At 50.1% G+C, this 21,377-nt stretch overlaps 2 long non-coding RNA genes across 2 annotated transcripts; both read left to right on the top strand.

The window, feature by feature from the left end:
* Positions 1 to 8,223: 8,223 nt before the first annotated feature.
* Positions 8,224 to 12,477, top strand: LOC138068850 (uncharacterized). Its single transcript, XR_011143661.1, has 3 exons — positions 8,224 to 9,484; positions 11,192 to 11,408; positions 12,431 to 12,477. It is a non-coding gene; the product is annotated as an uncharacterized lncRNA (long non-coding RNA).
* Positions 12,473 to 20,567, top strand: LOC138068849 (uncharacterized). Its single transcript, XR_011143660.1, has 3 exons — positions 12,473 to 12,554; positions 14,225 to 14,339; positions 19,308 to 20,567. It is a non-coding gene; the product is annotated as an uncharacterized lncRNA (long non-coding RNA).
* The last annotated feature ends 810 nt before the right edge of the window (positions 20,568 to 21,377 follow it).

Here is a 21,377-nt window from a genome sequence, read left to right as displayed (position 1 = left end):
TCAAATACTGTTATTACCTTCTGTGATGGGAAGAGAGGAAGTAGAAGATAACTTTAAAGATTGGAAAGAAACGGAACTTAAATGAGCTCTCCAGGCTCTTCAGAAGAGACTTTTGAGGGAGGGAGGATTCTTGCACTAGCAATAACAGTAGAACTTCAGTGTATCAAACTCTGTTTCCCTGGCCCAGTTCTAACAACACTTTTTCATCAGTGGAATTGCATTCAGTGCTACTCAATTGCATTCCACTGAAGGCGTTCGTGTCTTAGCGTCATCTTCACATATTTACTCTAGCACACAGTCCTGGCAGTGTTTACTCTGCAAAGATTCCTCTAAGACTCTGCTAAGCACACAATTTACTCAGCTAACAAGGGCTGGCATTTATTGTGGGTATCTTTGTGTACTTGTCATTCTTTAGTCTCCATTGACATTCAGTGGGAAGCATTAAAACAAACAGCAGCACACAGTAGGAGGGTTGCCTGTACCAATGCTCCCCTGTGAAACAGCTGAATGAGGCCTTCTGCTTAGTGTTGGCCAGAGCTGACTTCTACCAGTCTGCTGTCAATGAGGAAGAAAAAGTCTCCTTTGTTAAGGGAGTAGGCTTTTTGGAAGAAATTTCCTCTTTGGAAAATGCCTTCCTTTATTGTTTCCCGTGAGTTATGCTCTGATTGCAGCTAATGTTTTCCAAAAACAGATAAGGAAGTAGCTTTATGGAATAACTTGAAGTTCAAATTTCTAGCCAACAAGCTTTGGGGCTTTAGCCCTGAGCTTATTACTGCCCAACCAGGGACTCTGAACCCAAAGAAATCTTTAGGTCTCACTGTAACTGGAAGCTGCAGCAATATTTGTTTAGAAGATGGAGGGCTCTGTGTTGACTCTCACTTTTTCTGTGCTTGCAAAAGACAGCTGCCCTGCCAGCCTCGGTAGTAGGATATTGCAACCTGTTGTTGAGGAGAGCTCAATTATACATGGAAGCCAAGTGACCAGCATAGTGCAAATGTATGATAAATTATCTGATTAGATTTGGAATTTAAACAAGAAAATCTGCTAACTGCTCTCTCCACTCTCTTCCTCTTGGAGCTATCTCAGGTTCATTGCAGATCCTTCTCCTTATCTCTGCCAGTCTTTTCACTGAACAGCAGGATGATGCCATATTCCAGTGTGATGCTTCGCTCTATTTAGCAAAGGCTTGTAGCCTACTGGTGAAAGATCTTTGATGCTTTTGTTTCAAGTCTTGTATCTCTGATTTCTGGCTCATGCAGCTAGACGCCAGCGGAACTTCAGTGCTTCTAGTCTGCTTTGTCTCTCCACCACCAGAACAGAACTGACAAGCAATGGATTTTCTGTTTCCTGAGACCAAGGCTAGCATCAAGAGAAAAATCTCAGTCAGTTTACTCATAGTTAAGTTCCTTAACATTGCTGAATTTGCAACATCATTTGTCAGCAAACTGTGCCACCATATTTACCTTTCAAGGTAATAAATTATTGCCACAATAGGCTGAAGTCTGCAGTTACACTGCCTGTTCTTTCTGCCAGTTTTGAAATATCAGTTTCCCGTTGGCGAAAGGTGAAAGCTCTGGGCTCTGTGCCTCTGTTGCTTTGATTTTTTTTTTTTTTGGTACTGTTTTATTGCTGCCTATGCTGAGCAATGACAAGCAGAAAATATGCAGTCTGAATACTGAAGTTGTAGACTGCTCTCCTCCAGCTCATTGTGAGCTATTCTTGATCTGGGGCTATTCTGGATGCTGCAGGCTCAAAACGGGTCACGGTATGGTGTGAAAGTTCAGGACACCAATCTTCTTCCAGGTCAAGTCCTGCCCCTTTGCTTCTGTGGCACTGAATCACTGTTAAGCATGTAAGTATTAGGAGTCCATAGGATTAGCCAAACTCTTTCCAGTGAAGTTAACAGGGTTTTACTACCTACCTCCCGAGCCTGCCTGCTCTTCTTGCCAAGTGCTTTGCAAAAAAGGAGCCTGCCCTCTGCTCCTGTAAAGAGGGTTCTGGCTGAACTCAGCCTGTGTGCACTAGGCAGTCTGCCAGAGAGAAGGGGATGAAAAAGCTGATACGGAGGAGCCTCTGCTTTTGGAACTGGCAGCTCCTGTGTGTGCTTCCCACGTGCATGCTAACGTGCTCCAGCCCTGACCTGGACGACCGCAACTGTTCTCGGCCTAGGATCTCGATTGAGATTGTCAGTCTTCAGATCTTCCCAGGCTGCTTGGTGGAAGCTATTTGCAGAAATGGGATCAAAGGTATGGCCAACAAAACTGACTAATCAGGAGCTAACGCAGGTTGTCTGAGGTGGGAGTCAACTTCTGCTTAGAAGTCATTGCAAAACATTTATGCTTTGGTGATGTCTGCCAAATGATGTTGTGTGAAGGCACATGCACAGTGCTGGCAGCAGGAAGTGCCAGGTGCTTAATGATAATGTCTTGTCTTTGCTATGCAGTGGTTTCCCTATGTGTAAAAATAAGGATGCAGGTATCCGCCTGGCTTTGAACAATTCATCCCCCAAAAAGGCGGCTGAGATCAGAGAACAGCCACTGCTGGATGTTCGGGATGCAGTTACTTCTTAGGATTTCCATATCTAATATGCTTCCTCACGGTTCCTCAGCAAACTGTTTTCTATTTTCCACTCTCGTTTGTGATCTTAAGTCCAGCTCCAATTACTGCAGAGCGTGTGGCCTCTGTTGCCACTCTGTGGTGCAGGAAGTCCATGATGGCCTGGAATGGCCTGTAGCTGTGTGGCTTTTGTCTCTCCCACAGCTAGATCTGTGCAAGCCTTGCAAAGACTCAGCCAGCTGGTAAGGGTCTGCAAGTAGTATGAGGCTGAGAGCTCACTAGAATTTGCAGGACTAAGCTTTAGATTGCTCAAAAAAGTTAAAATTGGAATTGCTGTTCTTCCAAGAGAGGCTCACTGTTCATAGCACAGCATGAATAATTGCAAGCAATAACCCTGGCGGGCATGAACAACCCCTTGAAATCATAGAAATTTGCCAATGGCAACATCCATGTTAATAAAACAGGGTGGTGTTGCATGGCAGTGTAGGCAACTGGGAGTTCCCAGTGAAGGACTGGGAACTGTCCTTTGGGGTGTGCTGTGCTCCCGTTCCAAGGGCAGCTGATGAAAACCAACTCTGACCTTATTATTCAGGCAAAAGCATTTATCTTATTGGGGAAGGCAGCTGATTTGAAAAATGGCTGGCGTCTGCGACAGCTCGGCAGTGTCTGCGGCTGAAGGACAGGCCTTTATCCCTTCCTATAAACAGGGCAGATGTTTATATGCAAACATCCCTAGTGGAATCTTCCATTCCCCAGCGGTGTTGGTAGCGATCCGAGTGCGGAGCTCGGGCTGCCGTGAGGATCTGCTCTGCGAGGCTGACTGACACATGAGCAACAATCTTTTCCAGCGAGCTGCTCCCTGCTTCCCAGAAATAGCATTTGTCTCTAATGTCTCTCTTGATTTACGTTGAGTTCAGATGCTGTTAAAAATAATACACCCACATGCTAAAATTATATTGTCTCCGATTATATTCAGCTTTGTGGAAGAAGTGCCTATAAAAAGATGAGTAAAAGGGTGCTCTTGGAAAAAACAGTTGTTTTCTGTAGGAAAAAGTTTGTCCTTCTTTGCTCTGGCCAGAACCACCGCCCCTGCCACAGAGAAAGCCGGTTTAGTGTTGTCACAGCTGGGTTACCGTGAACTAGCTCCCGAGACACGGCAGCAGGCTGATTCCTAGTAGTGTTAGTCCCTGCAAAGAGCTCTTGTTAATTCCCCCAGACTGTTTGGCTGGAAGGGCAGGAGTCGAACCACTTAATCTGCATTTTGCTTGAAAACTTTTTTTATTACTGAGCAAGAACTTTGAGTTTCAGACAGTTGTGAGGAAGCCCCTTCTCCCTGCTCCGGTAATTTGATTGTTCTGGAGCTTTAGACACTTGGATTTATTTCCAAAATACCACAAGCTGGTCTTGTTGTTTTATTAGGAAAAACCTAGAGTCCATAAAATACAATTCCCTAGGATAGAAGCCTAATCCTCTTATTTCTACACATTTCTGGATGATTAAATGGCTGGATTATTTAAGTAGTGATTTGTTACTAGATTGCATCATCAAGGAGATCTAAGGCATAAATACTAGCTTTGGGCTTTTGGCCTTTTACTGTTGAAAGGGGTAGAAGGTGTTCTGCAGACAAAAGCCAAAGAAATGAAATTAAACGAGCGTGTGGAATAGCAGGTCATGGCAAAGTCCCTAAACTTTTATTGGCTCAAAGAGCTTTAACTTTTACAAAGAACGCATACGGTAAGTAACTTCACGTTTACCTAGTAAATCGTGTATCCTACTGCGTTTCAAAGTGAGCTAGCCCTTCTGCTGTGCTTGGAAATGTTTCTAAAACGTTTTTTAAGCTCCTAGGGCTGGGATTCCTTTCACTTGCACTGATCTAAGCCCTGGCAGCCACTTGCGCGTCGTCTGCCTGGCAAGTGGGAGCGCAGCAGGGCTTATGGCATCCTGATAGCGCTGTGGGAGCCCCTCGGCTGCGCTCCGTCCATCAGGCCAGCCGACAGAGAAATGACTTCATGCGGATGGATCGCTCTCCTGGGAGCGCTCTCTTGCCTGGTTTCAAGATTTACTTGAGGAACGAATAGCCTCCTAGCTGTCGATCAGCCCTGAATCGGTGATTTTCGCATCAGCGCGGCCGTGGGGTGGCTGTCGTGGCTCGTGGCAGCACCAGCGCTGGTGTCACTGCCTCTCCCATCCTGGTGCCAACAATCCTTCGCGTAGACGAGCCCAACACTGGCTGGGCCCTGCCCCGCACACAGTGGTCTCCGGCCCGCGCAGAAATGACGTGGGACGGCAGATGGTGCTCTCGGACTGATGAAAGCAAATAGGGGCCGTGTTGTCTCCAGCTGCTCCCTAGCAGCTTGGCTCTGCATGACCACCCCTCTGCCCCTGCTGAAGTGCCTCCGGGAGCTGCTGCACTCTGAGTACTGCAGCCTTTGAAGGATGGCTTGAAAAGTACTGGTTCTGTTAATGACAGCCGTGGGAGATGCCTTGGAAAAGGGTGGCAGTATGGATTGTTCTTCTGTCTCCTGGAATGCCGTTCCTGGTACGGCATGAGCACACAAACCAGAACAAATGAAGACCTCCCATGCTGTGCTTAATAATTTGTTGGCAGTCTTCTCTCAGCACATGAATTCCCTAGGATGCTGATGCAGAAGAGACGGATTGTGCCTCTATGCTATGCTGCTGGAAATGCACAAATATCACAGGCTTAAGATTTGCATTTGACGCTCCTACCTGGCTGCTCCAAGAAGATAAAACCTGCTTTTGTAAAAGCCTGCAGCATCCAAAGGTGTCCAAGTGCATTTTGGTGTATGCAGTGGGGCATACTTTGCTTGGGGGCGGTCTGACAGGACCTCGTAGCACACGGCTGCAAGGAAATGGCTTGGGCATAGGATGGTCTTTTTTGCCTTTTCCTCAACCAGTGGTTAGAAACCTTCAAGGATGACACTGAGTGTGGAAAGACAAACAAAGGAGAGGAGGAAAGTGGCTCCAAATAACTAGCTTGGAGACTTATGCTCTAGTTTGACTTCTGAGACCTTGATGGGATTCATGTGTCAGCAAAAGAAAAGTTGAGGCACGCTTGTATGCACAAAGCTTTACTGAGCTCAAAACTACCTGGGGGGGAAGGCAAGGAGAAAGCAAGAAAAGGGAAAACCTTTCCCAGGTGGCCAGCTGTGAAGCAACGAGGTCCCCAGACAAGCAACCCCCTCTGGATTTCTCTCCATGTCCTGCTGATGGAGATGATGCTGATGAAACTTCACGCTTTTTCCCTAGTGCAGTTGCCCCTCTCACTGAGACTGGCTTAAGCTCCTAGTGGTAGTTTCTGGTTATGATGATACCGGTGCTGACTGAACTATGCCTAATTAGGTGTGGATGTTGCGCACTAATTGGTTGTTAAGCTTTGTGCATATATAGAGCCAGGTAATAGTTATTAGATATTAAAATGACTATTACCTACTTGTTACCCACTGGGCTTTGTTCTAATAAGAAGTTACAGACTAAAAGCTATGAGGTGGAGAGAGCTTAGTGTAGAGGTAAAGACTAAAAGCTACAATGCGAAAGGGTGAGGAGATAGCAGGGGAAAAAAGGGATTTAAACATTGGCAGCAATCCCTTTGACAAGAAACCCAACATAGCAAAGGTTCGGAGTCTGCCTGTGCAGGGCTGTGAGCATGAGAGCCCTTGGGATACCACGGTGTCTACGTGCCCCGTCCTCAGGGTGTGTGCGTGAAAGGTTGCAAATGCTGACAGCAGGATACTGAATTGCGGGTGGAGGGTATTGCAAAGGTTAAAGCGCTGAGTCCCTGGGAGGCTGGCTTTTCTTAGTCGGAGGGGTCCTGAGGAACACCTGCATGCAAGTGTGTGTGGGCTGGGGACTTTGCAAGCCCTTGTCAGCCTTCCTACCTAGCTCTTGGGGCAGGGAGGGGGCATGCACCACTGCCTGCCTTCAGCAACTGAGGTGGCTAGAAATAAAATAATGATATTTGCTGAGGAACCATGAATTAATGGTTTACCTACTATCCAGGCACTCCATCAACCAGCCACCCTTTGACTCTGTAGCATAGAATTGCTTCTGGGTGATTGTGGATGTGAATCCTGCTCTTGCAAGATAAGAATTCCCCTCTCCATAAAATAGGAAGAAAGGAGGAAGCCAGGGAATGAGTGTTTTTGTCAGAGCAAGCGTCTCGGGCCTTCCAAGATGCTCGGTGAGTTTTGAGGAGGCACGTGTTGTCAGCAGTGATTTTGTGCTTTGCTTCTCTGGTTTTGCGTTACTGTATCACCAAGGTGATCTAGTCCGGAGCATTAGCAGAAGAGCAGGAAACCCTGAGCTCACTTGTGCTCATATCGCTGCTGGGCACTGGCTTGCTTGGGGTGGTGTCCTCGCTGGAGAAACGTTCACTGGTAGCTGATGAGATGAAGCCCTGGTGCGCTGCCCCGGCTCTCCTGGAGTGCCAAGGAAGGAACGAGCTCCTGCCTCCAAGCTGGCTCCCCAGTCGGATACTGTCTCCCGGTGAGTTATGCCTCAGCCACTTTAAGAAATTCAGCTGAAAAATAAAGCAAAGTAAATATTTATTTGAGCTTGGACAATCTGAATGCATTATTGCATTGGGAATTCTTAGCTCTGGTACGTTAATGCTTTCATCTGCTGTGTTAATAAACTCGGTGACGGAGGGACTGGCTGCGCGTACCCAGCGCGTGCGCCTGTCTGGGGCGAGCTGGCCATTGCTGGTACTGGGGCCAGCAGCCCTCCTTCAGGTGCTTTGGAAACCTCTTGTTTAAACACCAATCCTGCTTTTTAATGAATTCAACCTTTAATGCAAATTAGATTCCAAATAATAAGTAATTAACTTTATCAAATTGACATTACCATTTATAACAAAATGTCAACATTGCCTTTATAAACAAGGTAGAGTTGCTATTTACAAAGTCAGCGCGGAGACTGAAACGGTAGGAAAATGCAGCTTGGCTTGAATGAGAAGAGCAAATGATGCCTTTCCCAGGCCGCTTTTTTGCTCTGCTCTCACTTGCATTGGCACCCTGGAGTCCCGCAGCCCAGGAAACCGCGGTGCCCGTGGCTATATTTAAGCCAGCCCTGTGGTGCTGGTGGCTGCATGTCCCCCGCTGGGCTCTGGAGTTTGTGACCACGTTTGTGTGTCAATGAGGATCGTAAAACTTGGGTGGTGAAACCTGCCCGTGTGCGCGTGTTCATATGCTAAAGGAAGACAAACAGCAGATATTAGAAAAGCCTTCATGTTATTTCAGGCAAAGCTTATAGCTAATCTTGTCTTTAAATGACGCTTAAATGTAAAAGCAGGTTTTAGCTGATAGTTTTTCCAGAGGGGTAAAATATAAGAGAAGAGGTCAAACTGCAGTGTTGATTGAAGCCTGGATTTCCACCTTCCTCTGAAGGTCTGATTTTTGTTACCCCTGGTTTTATAACAAGAGAAAATAAATTATAAATTAGAAAACGTGGCTCTGGACCTGGAGCGGGTGCCAAGCTCCTGATGGATTTACATGCATATTAAAAAAAAAAAAGTGAAAATTTGCCAACGGAGAGGCTTCTTTTAAAAAAAAAAAAGAAAAAAAAATTCCAGTGTAAAATCAGTCTGTTTACTGTCACATATGGAAATAAAATCACTTGTCAGTGTGCATTGGCATCAATACTGTGTCTTTTCATGTTATCCATGAAACGAAAAGTTACTCATTTACCTCTCGTGTCCTCACATGCAGAGGTTAATAGCTGCAATAAGGATAAAGTTAATCCTCCCTCCTGAAAGCACAGATCTGGGACTGCAGCATCAGAGAAGAATTTAAACACATAAAACTCAAAGGGCTCTGCTGTAGAGGTTTCCATGAAGGAAGCAGGAAATAAAAGCAGTCGTTTATGATTTCTCAGTGCTGTGTGTCTTTGCTGCAGGTTAAGTGCAGGGACCACCCCCCCCCCCCACCCCAGCCCTTTGCAGAGCTGCATCGGTGCTGGATATCAGTCGAGAGCAGAGCCCTGCCCACCCGCCTCTGCCTGCAGGGACGCTTGCTTCCATGTGCTTTGGGTCACAATTTTATAAGGAAATATTTTTAAAATGGAAAATATCCTTTTCATTGGCACGGGTGTTTCTGTGGCTATGTCTATTCTTACTTCAATTCTAGATTTCTGGCCAAGTCCACCAAAAGTTTGGCAACCCAAAAGCAAACGTTAAATTAAAACTCTACGTGGACTAGCAACTCGGAAGGTTTCTGCACCAGGGACTGGATATATATGGGCAGTTAGAAGCTTTAATTCTCTAATGGTCCAGGTGCAAGAAAAGTATTTGATTTATTTATTTTTCCCCCTCAAGGTTTGTATTTGGAGTCCAACCATTTCAATTATATTGGGATGTGTGGCCTTTTTTGTTTTGATTCATCCCTTGGCAACGATGAATAAGGTACACTTCAAATTAAAGGGTAGTTCCTTGCGGGTAGGAGAAAAAGCGGAAAGGAGGAAGAGGGCAGCTCTGCACCCGGAATAAGGCCGGTCTTTCGGGGGAGCGCGGCTCCCAGCCGCGGTACTTCCAGCGGATTGCCGGTGGCCAGCTGAAGTGGAAACTTGCACCGTTTGAAAATACGCTTTTTGATTCTGTCCAATTCCATCTGAGATAAAAACAATACATATTAATCTCATCAGTGGAAATAATCATGTTGGTTCTATGATCTTAATCTTTTATGGCATACACATCTGGAAAAGTAATTCAGGGGAAATAATATAAACTTCAGCTAAGCTGTATAAACCCAACGAGAAAGTGATTTCATTTAACTGCGGCTCGGTGGACCTTTGTCACATGCCTTCTTGTAACAATATTGACTTTATAACACCTACACTTTGTTCTTTTCCTTAACAGGACAGCTGCTAAGTGCTGTTAAAACAAACATCACATGTTCCATGGGGCTCCTACAAGGTTTGCAATCAAGCGCTCTCTAATAACTGCTTAAATACTCTCATCAAGCTTGTCCTTGCTGTTTGCTTTAGGACACGGTGTTTTTCTCCCCCTCTGTATTTGTTCTGCACTAGCGATAGTCAGAGCTAGAGGTCACGCAAAGTAAATGCTGATATTCTTTTTTTTTTTCTTTTTCTTTTTTTCCTCCTCCTTTCCCCACCCCGGTTGACGCTCATCACCGAGTTCGCCGTTCTGAATCGGTGTCGGGGATGTCACGCGGAAAGCGCTGCCGTGTTCTTTGACCTGAAAGCCGGTCCCCGTTCTCTCTTGGCACGTTTTCAAAGCCAAGCCAACCAAACGAAAGGTGACAGGAGAAATAAGAGCGTGTTTAGCAGGAAGAGTCGAGCCTGACCTGGGGTGGGTGGGGGCTGTCCATGCAGCACAGCGAAATACTGCGACGTTCGGTTTCCCTCTGTCGCTGCCTTCCAGGGCAGCAGGAATTGAACTAGTCGTTTGCAAGAGGTTGGAGAGTGAAGTAGAAAGAAGCAAGTGCAAGTTTACCCCGCCTGAGCTTCTGGTTTCGGGGCTGGGGCACGGCACTGGCGTGCCGCTTGCAGTCGCTGACGCGTTGAGGACTTTCTTGCTGTGCTGTCGCGGACTTATTTGGGGGCAATGACGCCTGCTTTGTGCTGGATCTTGGCCCAGCAGCTTCCAACCCGCGGCCGTTTGTGGATGCCTGCGTTTCCCGGGGAAGCTGAGGGGCGATGCTGGTTTCTTGCTTCGCTCGGCTCTCGGGGGCCGCCTCTTCAGGCTGCCCTCTGCTCTCCGTGTGGCTGCAGCCCGCGCCTTGAAAGCCACCGCTGTAAAGTGCAGCAGATGTTAGAAGTGAGGATAAGGTATCTGTGGCTGGCAAGAAATGTCCCAACAGGAGCACGGCTCCCTCCTTCTCCAGGGATAGCCCTCCAGTGAATGCCTGCAGCCCCCGAAAAGCAGCATCCTTCACGCTCTCCCTGCTTCCCGTTCTCTGTAAATGCAGTAACCGTAAGAAGTGTTACGGTCGGGTTGGTGCCCTGGCAGGACCGTGTTTCGTGGTGCCGCAGTCTCGTTGCGGCGTGCGGCCTCCCCAGCATCGTGCGTGGGCCGAGCGGGGAGGGGAGCGCGAGCTACGCGCGCAGGCACACGCGTGCTGGCGAGCAGCCGTGCAGCGCGCCCAGCGGAGGGACCGGTAGCGCTTCCCCCAAAGAGCTGCCTGGGCCAAGCGCTTCCACAAGCTGCGGCTCTTTATAGCGTGTTGCTCCCCGCCACCAGCCACGATGACGAGTCTCACGCAGCCCATTGCATTCTTGGCCCCTTCACCTCTGGCAAGAGCTGAGCCCGCGCGGCTCGGCGGCCGGGCCGGGCTCTCCGGACGCCGTTCCAGCCCTTTCCCCACAATGCCGCTATTGTGCTCCCGCGCGGCTCCTCGGATCTGTTCGGCCTGGACGGGCTCCATCCCGAACGTGGTCCTGCAGCAGCCCGGCTGATGGGGAGAGGCGCTCAGCGTGCGCGCACCCGCCGTGCCGTGCCTTTCGCGCCCACGCGCCAGCCTGCTCTTTAGTAATTATTGTCCGTGCATGGGCCCCTGTTCTCCCCTCAGGTACGCGCCAGAAAAGGGCCTTTATCTGGTGAAAATAACCCTTAACAAAGTTGTGTAGACGCGTTATTATTGTTGTTTTTATTTTTTGACAGCCCGGGAAGACAAAGCTGTCCCTGCCGCAGTGCTCGCGTGCGAGCCGGACCCTTCCCGGCGCACAGCTGGCAGGTAGCGCCTCTCCCTCGGCTCGCGTGTCCTCCTCCGCGTGAAGGTGACCGGAGAGCGCTCCGTCCGCACGCGCGAGACAGCCGCGTCGCTGCGCCGGCGTCCCCAGAGCATCGCTTTGGCGTCGAGGTGCCTTGTCCGCGGGCGGTAAGCGGGACGTGACGCGTTCCCTTTCAAAACGAGGGAAAACGCTGCGTGTTTTCTTGCCTTCGAAGAAAGGGGTTTCTCCTGTCAAAGTCCTTCCTTGAGACGCCGAGTTCCCGGCACGCCGGGCGCCTTCCAGGCACCGCAGCCCGGTCGAGGCGTTTGGAGGCCGGCGGCAGTCGCGTAACGTGGTCGGCGCTGCTCCGGGAGCCGGCACGCCGGAAGCAAGATCTCCCCGGGGCGCGTGCTCGCGGCGGCGAGGACCTTGTCCGACGAGCTGGAGAGCCCTCGGGTCCTCCCCGCCGGCGGCTGCACGTGCAAAGCGTCGGTGCAAGGGGGACCGGCCGCAGGAGGAGAGCCGGGGGCAGGTCCCGCGTCCCCGAGCTCCCCTGCTCCTTCTGCAACGCGACGGTGCTGCTTCAGGCAGAGCGCAAGCCCTTCCTAGCTCGGTGGCTCCTTCCCGCCCTGCCCCCTTGGAGGGCACTGTCCCGTGGGATTACCCCCTTAGGCTGGAGGGGCTTCGTACCCCTGCAAGCTGAACCCCTCGTGCCAGGCGCGCGGGGCGATCGGATAGCCAGCGTTCGCCCTGGCGTCGGACGCGGCAGCGCCTGTAGCTTTCCGTTGGGTTATAACTTTCCGTCCCAGCTGGGTGCAGTCGCGAACTGACTGCTGCAGGTTGTCTCTGCCTCCTGCTTTCCTTCCGCAAACTGGAGCGGCTCAAAACGGGCTGGAAGCTCTCGGGGGCTGAAAGGGAGCTATGGCATAAGAAGAATTCATAACACCGGTGCTGCCTCCCCAGCGCTGTAGCCAACCCAGCCCCAAAACAGCTTCCCAGCCCAAACGACGCGCCAGCTGCTCTTGAGGTGACCCCAGTGGCGTTTGGCAGCGCACGAGTGACTCCCGGGGGGACCCTCCGTCTCTTCTGCGCATCCGCGCCTCGGAGCGGAGCTCAAAGCCCTGTTAGGGTATCTCAGAATAAAGCTTCCCTCGATTTTAATTTGATAAAATTTGCTTGCATCTTACAGGAGAGCTGACGGCATGGGGGGACAAACCGCGAGGCTCGCGATCGCTCGGCCTGCCGGGGCCGCTCCATCGAAGCAGCAGAGACCTGCCGAGGCCTGGACGAGAGCCCGTTTAAATGGGAAATTAGTAAGTGAAGCAGGAGAGATTGATTTTGAATATTTTTTATGGTTGTGGACTTCAAGCTGTTGTCGATATTTCTGCATAAATAATGAAAAACATTAAAAGGGGGTAGACGTGCCTGATAGCGTGCCTAGGTAAACCTCGGGGCTAGGCCAGCTTCGGGGTGGGGGGGACGGTGCAAATCCTGGTGCTGGCAGGTGAAGCTGCCGCCGGTGCAGGCGTTTATCCGCCAGTGCGGGCGGTATCAGCCCCCTCCTCGCTGGCACTATCCACAGCAAGCTGCTTATTGAAGCAATGCTGATTTAAAAGGTGGAGGGGGAAAAAAAAGAGGTTTTTGGAGGAAATGATGAACTGGGCAGGTTTTATATCCCATCCCTAAGTGGCTTTTGATGATTTGTAGCAGCAGCAGGCAGGACGCGGCTATTCCTCTTGCAGAAAGCCAACAGGGAGTGGTTTGCCTATAAACGTGCGTGCTGGGGATGCAGGGGACGGGGTCCGACCCGCTGGGCTCTGTAAAGCACCTTGCAAACCCCAGGGCTGCTGTAGGATGGTATTGGGGACCCGCAGGCAACTTGGAAGAATCGCTCGCCCTAGCGTTTGAGCTTCTTAACCGGAGCTTCGCGTTGCGAGGGTCCCTCCTCGCAGCACGAAACGCGCCCCGGGCGGGAGGGAGCCGCAGCTGCCTGCCCCGAGAGGCATTTCAGTCTTTGCTGCAGGACACACTGCGTATCCCCGGCGTTGCTTATAAATCAGCTAGGCCCTAATTTAAATGTTTTCCTACTTCCATCTTCCTGACCGGGACGATGCCCGCTCACCCCTTCACCTTGGTCCTGTCCCAGCACCTCCGAAACAATAACCAGGCGGTTGTTGGCACCCGTGTGCGTAACGGCTATTACCTTGGTCTCTGCAATCAAAAGCCATTTATAGTAAATGTGTTTGCTTTGTACTGAATTACTCACAATGCTGCCAAGTACAACCACGCCAGCTGTTAATTAGAGTTTAGCTTTTATTACCAAAAAGTCTGCTCTGTTGATATGGAAAATGGGAATAAAAAGTCATTTAACCTATTGTGATGTGAAAATAAACGATGACTTGTTGGTTTAATTAAATAGTCTATTTATCTAGCCGTCAAAGTGTTTGAACATACACAGGATTATGAGCAGCATTACCCTGGCTTGTCTCCTGTTGTCTGAATAATCCACGTTGTTTGATGTGACAGTTACCTGCTAAATGGCCCATTGAACTCCACGTGAATCTTTCAGCGGAAAGTCCCACGCGCTTTGCTTCCTGTGCTGCATGATGGTTGTTTGTTTGCTCTCCTTTCTTTTCATACACCAAGAAACCACTACCTCCTTTCCCACCACATATGCAATTATTTTTGCTGCACAGCAAGGGGTATCAGTGTAAGCCCTTTTCATTACATCTGTGTGTGTGCACACCCCCCCTCTTCGCTTCCCCAAAACATTCCCACTGGGCTCATTTCAGGAAGTTGCTGATATGGAAGAAGCAACATGGAAGTATAACATGGAAGAAGCAACATCGAGGTTTCCCGAAACCTGTACGCTCTTCAAAGTACCTCTTTTGCGTCCTGCTTTTTATAGTAAAGCTGATAAAGGAGTTTCTCTGTGCTCAAACCTGATCTTTAAATGTTTTGTGCTGTTGTTTGTCCCTGGCAGCTCCATTTTGAACAATGTGTGGATTTTCCTGAAAAATATCTGACAATCCAGAATTGAGACAGGAGCTGGGATGAACCCAGAAGGGCGGATTTTCAAATACTTGGATCTCCAAATGGTGAGGCTTGAAAGAGAGGTTTGGGGAATGGATATTGTTAACAGGAGGAGCTATTAGTGCTTGTTCTGGGAGGGGGAAAAAAAAAAAAGAGGATGAAGAGTTCTTCAAATGTTGAAGGGAAAAGTTGATTTCAAGCCGAAAAGGGAAATCCAGTGTTTGGAAGGTTACTGAACATCACTTTTGTATCTACTGGAGAGCAAGCAGCTCAGCACGGTAGCTCTGGAGACAAAATGGCATCGCTGTACTGGGAGATTGAACAAGATGTGAGTGTAAATCCTTGAGTTTCCAGAGCACAGCTCACAATTATGAAACAAGATGGGCAGCAAGGGAGCTTGTGCTAATGCAATTCAGATGATTCAAAAGCAGCCTCCGAGTTCAGTTGTCAAACTGAACATTGTAAACAGCCCAAGAGGACACGGTGCCGCTTTCTGGAGGGTGTTCAAGGATCTTTACTGATGCACAGCAGAAATGGCTTTGTTATTGCTTCTCCTCCTCCTTCCTCTTTTGGAATATTTCACCATCTGCCAAGGCTAGAGGAAAAATTTCCTGATCACCGAGTCGGGGAGGAAAGCAGTGCAATCCCATCAGTGACATGCAAAATAGGCAGGTGTTTCTCTGGCTCAGGTGGATGTTTGCTTAATACAAAACAGGTCAATCGGTGCCAGTGATGAGCAAGTTCTGCGTGTCTTTGGGATGATGGAGTTGTGCTCCCTGCACAGGTCATGGGCTTCTGTGTCCGTCCTTCTACCATGCCTCCTCCTATCTCTTACTCCAAATTGCAGACTTCGCTGTCTTGTGACGTTGTTGAGGAAAGGCCTGGTGAGTTAGAAACGTGATAATCAACCTCGACAGTTGTGCGCTGCCCTGCAAAAACTAGCGATGCATTCCCGTGTTGCAGCACTACCGTTTCGTTTAGCAAAGCAGACGAACGCGCTGAGGAGCTGCCCGTGCTGTCTCCTGCTCCCCAGCTCTGCGCGGGACTTGGCACAGCCCGCGGCTCGTGACAAACATCCGTGCCAGGGCAATGCGAGGGGCCGAACGCAGACTGCTTTCCTCTATCGCACAGGACCGGATTTTATCTTATCCCAAGATGAGCAGAGCTATTCCTAGGGAGACCTGGAGCAGGGCTGAAGCATACAGTATTTGTCTGTTTGGATTTGCAGCGAGAAGTTGGCAGTCAACAGCAATTATTCTTCACGCAGAAGTTTGACTAACCTCAGCATTGCAACATTTTCCTGTACTGGGGAATTCAGAGAGGAATCTGTCTGTCTTTAGATAGGCACACACACGCAGCCGTGCAAGTCGTACATTGACTGCCTCTCTCCAAGCAAGCAGGAACGCTTTGTGCCAGCTTTGCTCTACCGATAATTTATCAACGTTTTTAATGCGCGTGGGTGTTGCTGCTCTGTTTCTCACTGGGAACTGTCTTCAGCTGCTCACGCTTGCAGACCCCCGCGTGACTGGTGTGCTCTGACCTTGGGCTCTGCAGCCTGCTAAAGAAAAACTAATTGCACCTCGCTCCTTTTGGTGTCAGCCTGACGTTTCCTTTTTAAATATTCCAGCGCTCACCGTGGCATGAAGCACATGTATTGTATGCAGAACGCCGTCTCCAAGAGAGTGCTAAACTTGTCACGGCTGTTTACTTACGCTTTTGCACTGTTTGTGTAGTCAGAAGTCTTGATCTCATATTTATCTCCTCTTAAAACAGCTACAGTTTATAGTTTAAACACATTAATCATTTCCAAGCCTTTAAAGGGCTTTTAAGTGGAGACACTGGTTTTGTTTGCCTTTTAATTTTTATTTAAAGTCTCCCTTCCGAATCAGAAGGCAAGTGCTTTAAAGGACATTGAAGGAGCATTTGTCCAAATAAACTGCAAGTAGATAAGTATATGCACAAGCTAGAAAATGCTGTGGCAGCTTGCGCTTTGGAGTGATGCCTCTGTGCAGGAGGGCTGCACGCAAGGGCCAGGCACCCCACGGGTCCTCGTGCACAGATGAAGCTGCAGCAGGCTTCTTGCAAAGCATCTTTGCTTGGGCCAGTTTGCCTCTTTTGAGAGCTGGGGCCATGCCTTGGCGCGCGGGAGCGATTCGCGCCCCGCAGCCGCTGCGTCGTTGCAAGCAGTGTGCGCGGTCGCCTGCTGCTGGCCGGGGAGATGCAGCCAGCGTGTGTTTGCGAGCGAGGAGCTAATGAGTTCGGTGGTTGACTTGGCCGAGCTGGCCTAGGGCTAGGATAAAGGTATTTATGGTTCCCAGGTCTTGCACATCGATCTCTTTCAGCTCGAGGTTGGCGATGATGAGAAGTGCTAACAAGCACAAGAAATCTAACGAGATGGCCGCTGTTCGGGACCTGCGTTGCCACATGGTGTTACAGCTCCTGCTGTGATGCCCTCGCCCCGTCCCGGTGGCAGCGGTTTGGGTTTCGATGGTTGTGTGTGCTGGCTCGCAGGCTCTGTTCTTGAGCTAAAAACCACAGCTTTGAGGAAGAAAGGCCAGGTGTCCATGCCGCGGCTGAGCCGGCCACCCTGACTCATCAGAGGAGCGAATGAGCAATGCTGACTCCTGTTCAAAGTGCCACAGCAGCCCCGCGGGGGACATTGTGCTCGGGAACGCTTTCGGTAAATATCGGCATACTTATTTATTTTACGGTGAAGAAATTCTGGCAAGCCTAAGGGAACTCGGGCAGCATCCGTTTGATATAGAAATAATAACAGTTGTGTGGAACTAATTGCTCCCGGGTCTCTCTCATTAACAAGGGGTTGTGACCTCAAGTCACCGATGTCTTGCTAAATTGCATGAAATAAGGCTGGCGGTTTCTCCTAGCCACCTTGCAGCCAGGTGTCTGTGGCATGGGAGTTGTGGTGTGGGAGCACCTAATTTGGGCGGACCTTCTTGATCTGCAGCAGGCAGACAGCCCTCATCCTCCTGCTCACCCAAGGGGCCCGGTGGCATCGTGGAGGGTCAGCAACCGCTTTCTCCCCAGCCCTTGGTGGCCCTGGCACAGCCCAGGCCCTTGTGTACACAAGCTCCGTTGTCCTTGTGGTTGGGCCAAGTCAGGAGTTATGGGCTGACGGTGGGACAGCGCATGGAAGGATTGTTTTGGCACAGCTGCTGTTAGGTCTCCTTTCTGGGTAACTGCAGGAATTCGGTCTCAGGGTTGTTAATCCAGCACCTTGCACAAGCAAAATCCACAAAAATGGAGAGAATAGGCTGCTTGTCCTGCAGCCCGCTCCCAAGCCGGCACAGGCGCAGCGGGGCAGCGTTTATCCAGGCAGCGCATTAACACCTGCCCTTGTGCTTTGTGTCTCTCATCCTGCAAGGTGCTGGGGCACTCTGGTGAGCAAGAGGTCTTAGAGAGGTGCTCATAAATAAGGATACGCTTTCCAAAACTCCCTTAATGTAGCCGAGGTGTGAGACACTCCTGTCTACGCTGGGTGTTGACATTTCTCCTGCGGCTTTGGGGAGCAGGACTCTCCTGCGGCTCCTTGCAGGCTTGCCTTTCCCCTGCAGAACGGCTTTAAAAGGTGAGTTTGCTGGAACTTGTCTCAGTGCCACACTGTATTACTGTTGTTATCCTTGGAGTCCCAGCTAGGTGCTGCAAATGAATCCAGATGTGCAAACACTGAACCTAGCTGGATCTGCCAAGGAGCCTGGATAAAGCAGAGTGTCCCTGTAAAAGGATCTGCTTTGGCAGGGGCTGGGCTGTATCTTCATGTAACTTTGAGGAAACCTGGATGCCTTTTTCCTCCTGCCCTTTGAGATGGAGGAGGATTCCTCCCCAGCCGCAGCTCGCGTCTGCGTACCACGGTGCCAGGGCTGGAGCGGAGACGCGGGGCAGCTTGCCAGGTGAGGCCGGATGAGCCCTGCTACTACAGATTTGCCCCACTACTGATGTGGAAAAAAACAATTGTGTTGGTACTGGAGAGCCTGGAGGGCTCCAGGCTGTAGAGCAACGATTTTGTGGTTTGCTGTCTGTGGTTGCCTGCAGCTTGGCTGATCTGCGTGACAGCCCTTGGAAAGAGGTGGTTGTCTCTGAAATTGGGCTTTCTGCGCTAGAGAGGGGCTTACCACGTTTCACTGGCGTGATGCTTCTTCTGAGGAGAGGCAGCTTTGCAAATAACCCTTCGCGAGGGTCCATGTGCGCGTGCTCCCGTGAGCACCCCTGCTTGAGTAAACTTCAAGGGCCGCTTTCAGCAAGCGGGCAGCTTGCCTGCTGCGGTCCCTGCACCGCAGCTGGAGGAAATCAGGACAGCTCTGCTGGATTCCTTCTTTTTTGAGGAGGAGCCCCATCAATTTACAGCTGGTGATTTGGACCTGCACAACTTATCTCCTTCCCAGCAGCCGATGCAAAGTGGCATGCAAAGGGCTGACTGTGGTTAAAAGACATCCCAAAAGAAACAAAAACAAAACAGAAAGTTCATGTCTCTTATGTAGGACCTGGAAGTTCTCCAGCGATAGTAGAGAGACAGCCTCAAGCTGCCCAGTGCCAGCCCACAAGACAGATTAGCGGGTGGGTTGGGGAAGCGCGTGGTGGAAACGAGTGCGCCGTTAACCTGCTGGGCCGGCGGGCGCTGTGCCGCCCCCGGAGCCGGCCCTTGGCTCCCCGCCGCAGCTCCGAGCCGAAGGCGAGAGCTGGCGCTTTGGCAGATCGTGTGGATTCGACGTGCTCCCGCGAGGGCTGAGGGTTCACAAACCAGCGAATACATCACGGTGAGGCTTCAGTAACGCAGCGCTCACAGCTGCTGGAGGCAGCCCTGTTCGTAAAAACAAACCCAGCCCCGCTTGCCTCGACACTGACGTTTCCAAAGAGACCAAGAACCCGCTGAACTGAGGGCAAACCCCAGCAGGGACCCATGGTATGGAGTTTGGCACAGCTCTCCCCACCTCAGACAGGCAAGAACCGACTGTTTTTATTTCTCCTTTAAAAAAAAAAAATTACAAATCTGATCCCTAATTATGTTTTTGTGACAGCTTTTCTGTGCTCTCGGTGCTCCACAAGCAGCATGCCCGGACCTCTGAAGACGTGGTTCATGCGAGCGAGCCCGGAGCTCCCAGCTGTGTTCGCTGGTGTGAGGTGGGAGCAGACTTCCTTCCCAGTGAATCCAACTCCATCACGGAAGTATTATTAACATGAGAAACTGAGAGTGGGTGAGTGTGCCGACTGGCCCTAAAGGAGTATTTGGGACAAGGTGGGGGAAAAGCCCAGATTTCTTGCCTTCCTGTTTTGAACTTTAATCATGAGGCCGTTGTTTCTCTGGCCCCGAAGTAAATGCAGCAGCCCTGACGCGGCCAAGAACGTGCCTCTGGAAAGCATCGCCCTGTGGCTCGTCCCCATTTTGATGGGAGAAATAAAGCAGCACATACAGCAGCGGGACACTGGTCACTTGGTTGGCAAGGTGTTATTTAAATATTCTGAAAATTAATGTTATCCTCTTTCAACCCTTAGGGCGTCTTTTGTGGTACATCTTTTGCTGGTACAAGGGCCATAAGATGTTCTGCTGGTTGCAACGTTCTGTGCAAAGCAAAGAGGTCCTTTGGGGCACTGACAGATCTCATGGATTATCATGTTGACTTAGCTTTTAGGAGGTCTGTGACCTGCAGCTGCAGCCCGAAGGAGGGACTTTTGCACTTCAGCTTCTTCTATCTCAGAGTTAAGAAAACAAGCACAGCATTACCGTAAACACATCTCTCTCATTGCTCCCCTGCAATTTCTATAATGCTATAAATGTCTTTAAGAAGTGCCTTGCTCTAAGCAGCTTTTCTCCCAAGTGTTTACAGTCTCCTAAAGTTTTGGCCTGCACTATTATCTAGGTAGTTGCATAGGAAAAGACAAGAAATGACTTAGGAGGGATTAAATCTACAGATGTTGGAAGCATCGCAGATCTACAACAGTGAGGAGTTGGTGGGGATAAACGCCCGGGCACTGGCAGTAGGGGAACGTGTCCTCCAGATGAAGAGGCTCCAGGCGGGCTGTGGGCCTGCTTCCCACCCCATCAGCACCCACTGGAGCAGGCAAAGCTCTCCTACGCTTGCAGGAGCAGCTCCAAGGTGAAGTACTGAACCAGTTTAGGGCGTTGCGCTGTGTTGATGGAAAGAGGCAGCAGGAGGCCTCGGGAGTTTGTGTTGCATGTGCGCAAAGGGGATAGGACGTACCTCTCCTGTGGATATGGTGGCAGGAATCAACTCAAGCCTTAATACTCAAAAGGAGCTTGACGCAGGGATGTTTTCTTCTCATTCTTCCCCAGTGAAGGCTAAATCTATAACATTTATAGATTTAATTTTGCTCAAATTTTTTTTTATTTCAATGGATAGATCCGGCCTGTAAATTGTGTTTTGAGGACAAAAGTCATGCAACGCTATCGAGGGGCAGCTAACTCTCCCTGCCTGAGCTGGGGGTGAAGGGCAAAACCCCTGTAACTAACCCATCCTCAGACCAGGTTTCCAGATGTCCTGTAAAACACAGGGTTTCTATTTTATAGGTACCACTTGGGGGACCCACATACAGGAGCCGCTACATCCGCAGAGTGTCAGGCCGCAGTGTGCCGCTGCCGGGGCGCATGTGCAGGGCTTCGCTGGGAGCGCTGTTCGCTCCGAGCTCCCTCCAGATCCTCCTCCCTCTGCGCTGCATCCTCCTTCCTCGGCATGTTTTTCTGTTCCTTTGAGCTAGAACCGAGAAGGTGTCTCTGGAAGCGCCACAGGTGTTTGAGCAGCAGTGTTGAGCAGATGGAAGTAGCTTGGTAAGTGTTTGTTTAATCTTCCCTTTCCCCCTCTATTTTTCTTTTAAAGAAGAGCCACCAAGGCTAGGGAGTGGGTAGGAAAAGCCTCTCTGGAGAGGACGTTTCCCAGTTGCTGTGGGTGGCTTTCTGCCTGGCTTTAGCCACTGCTGAGGGTGGGCGGCAGGGAAGGTGGGTCTGATCTGCCTGGGCAGCTCTTCGTTGCGCCCCATGCTGCGAGGAGGCTGTTCCCTGCCCCATTTGTTGAGGGACCACATTGTTATGCAGTCACTGTTGATGCCAGGCTTGATTTCTGCCCTATATTAGA

The sequence above is a fragment of the Struthio camelus genome, chromosome 12, assembly GCF_040807025.1.
Source record: "Struthio camelus isolate bStrCam1 chromosome 12, bStrCam1.hap1, whole genome shotgun sequence".
In the NCBI taxonomy this organism is placed as follows: Eukaryota; Metazoa; Chordata; class Aves; order Struthioniformes; family Struthionidae; genus Struthio; species Struthio camelus.
This window is presented reverse-complemented; position numbering and strand designations above follow the sequence as displayed.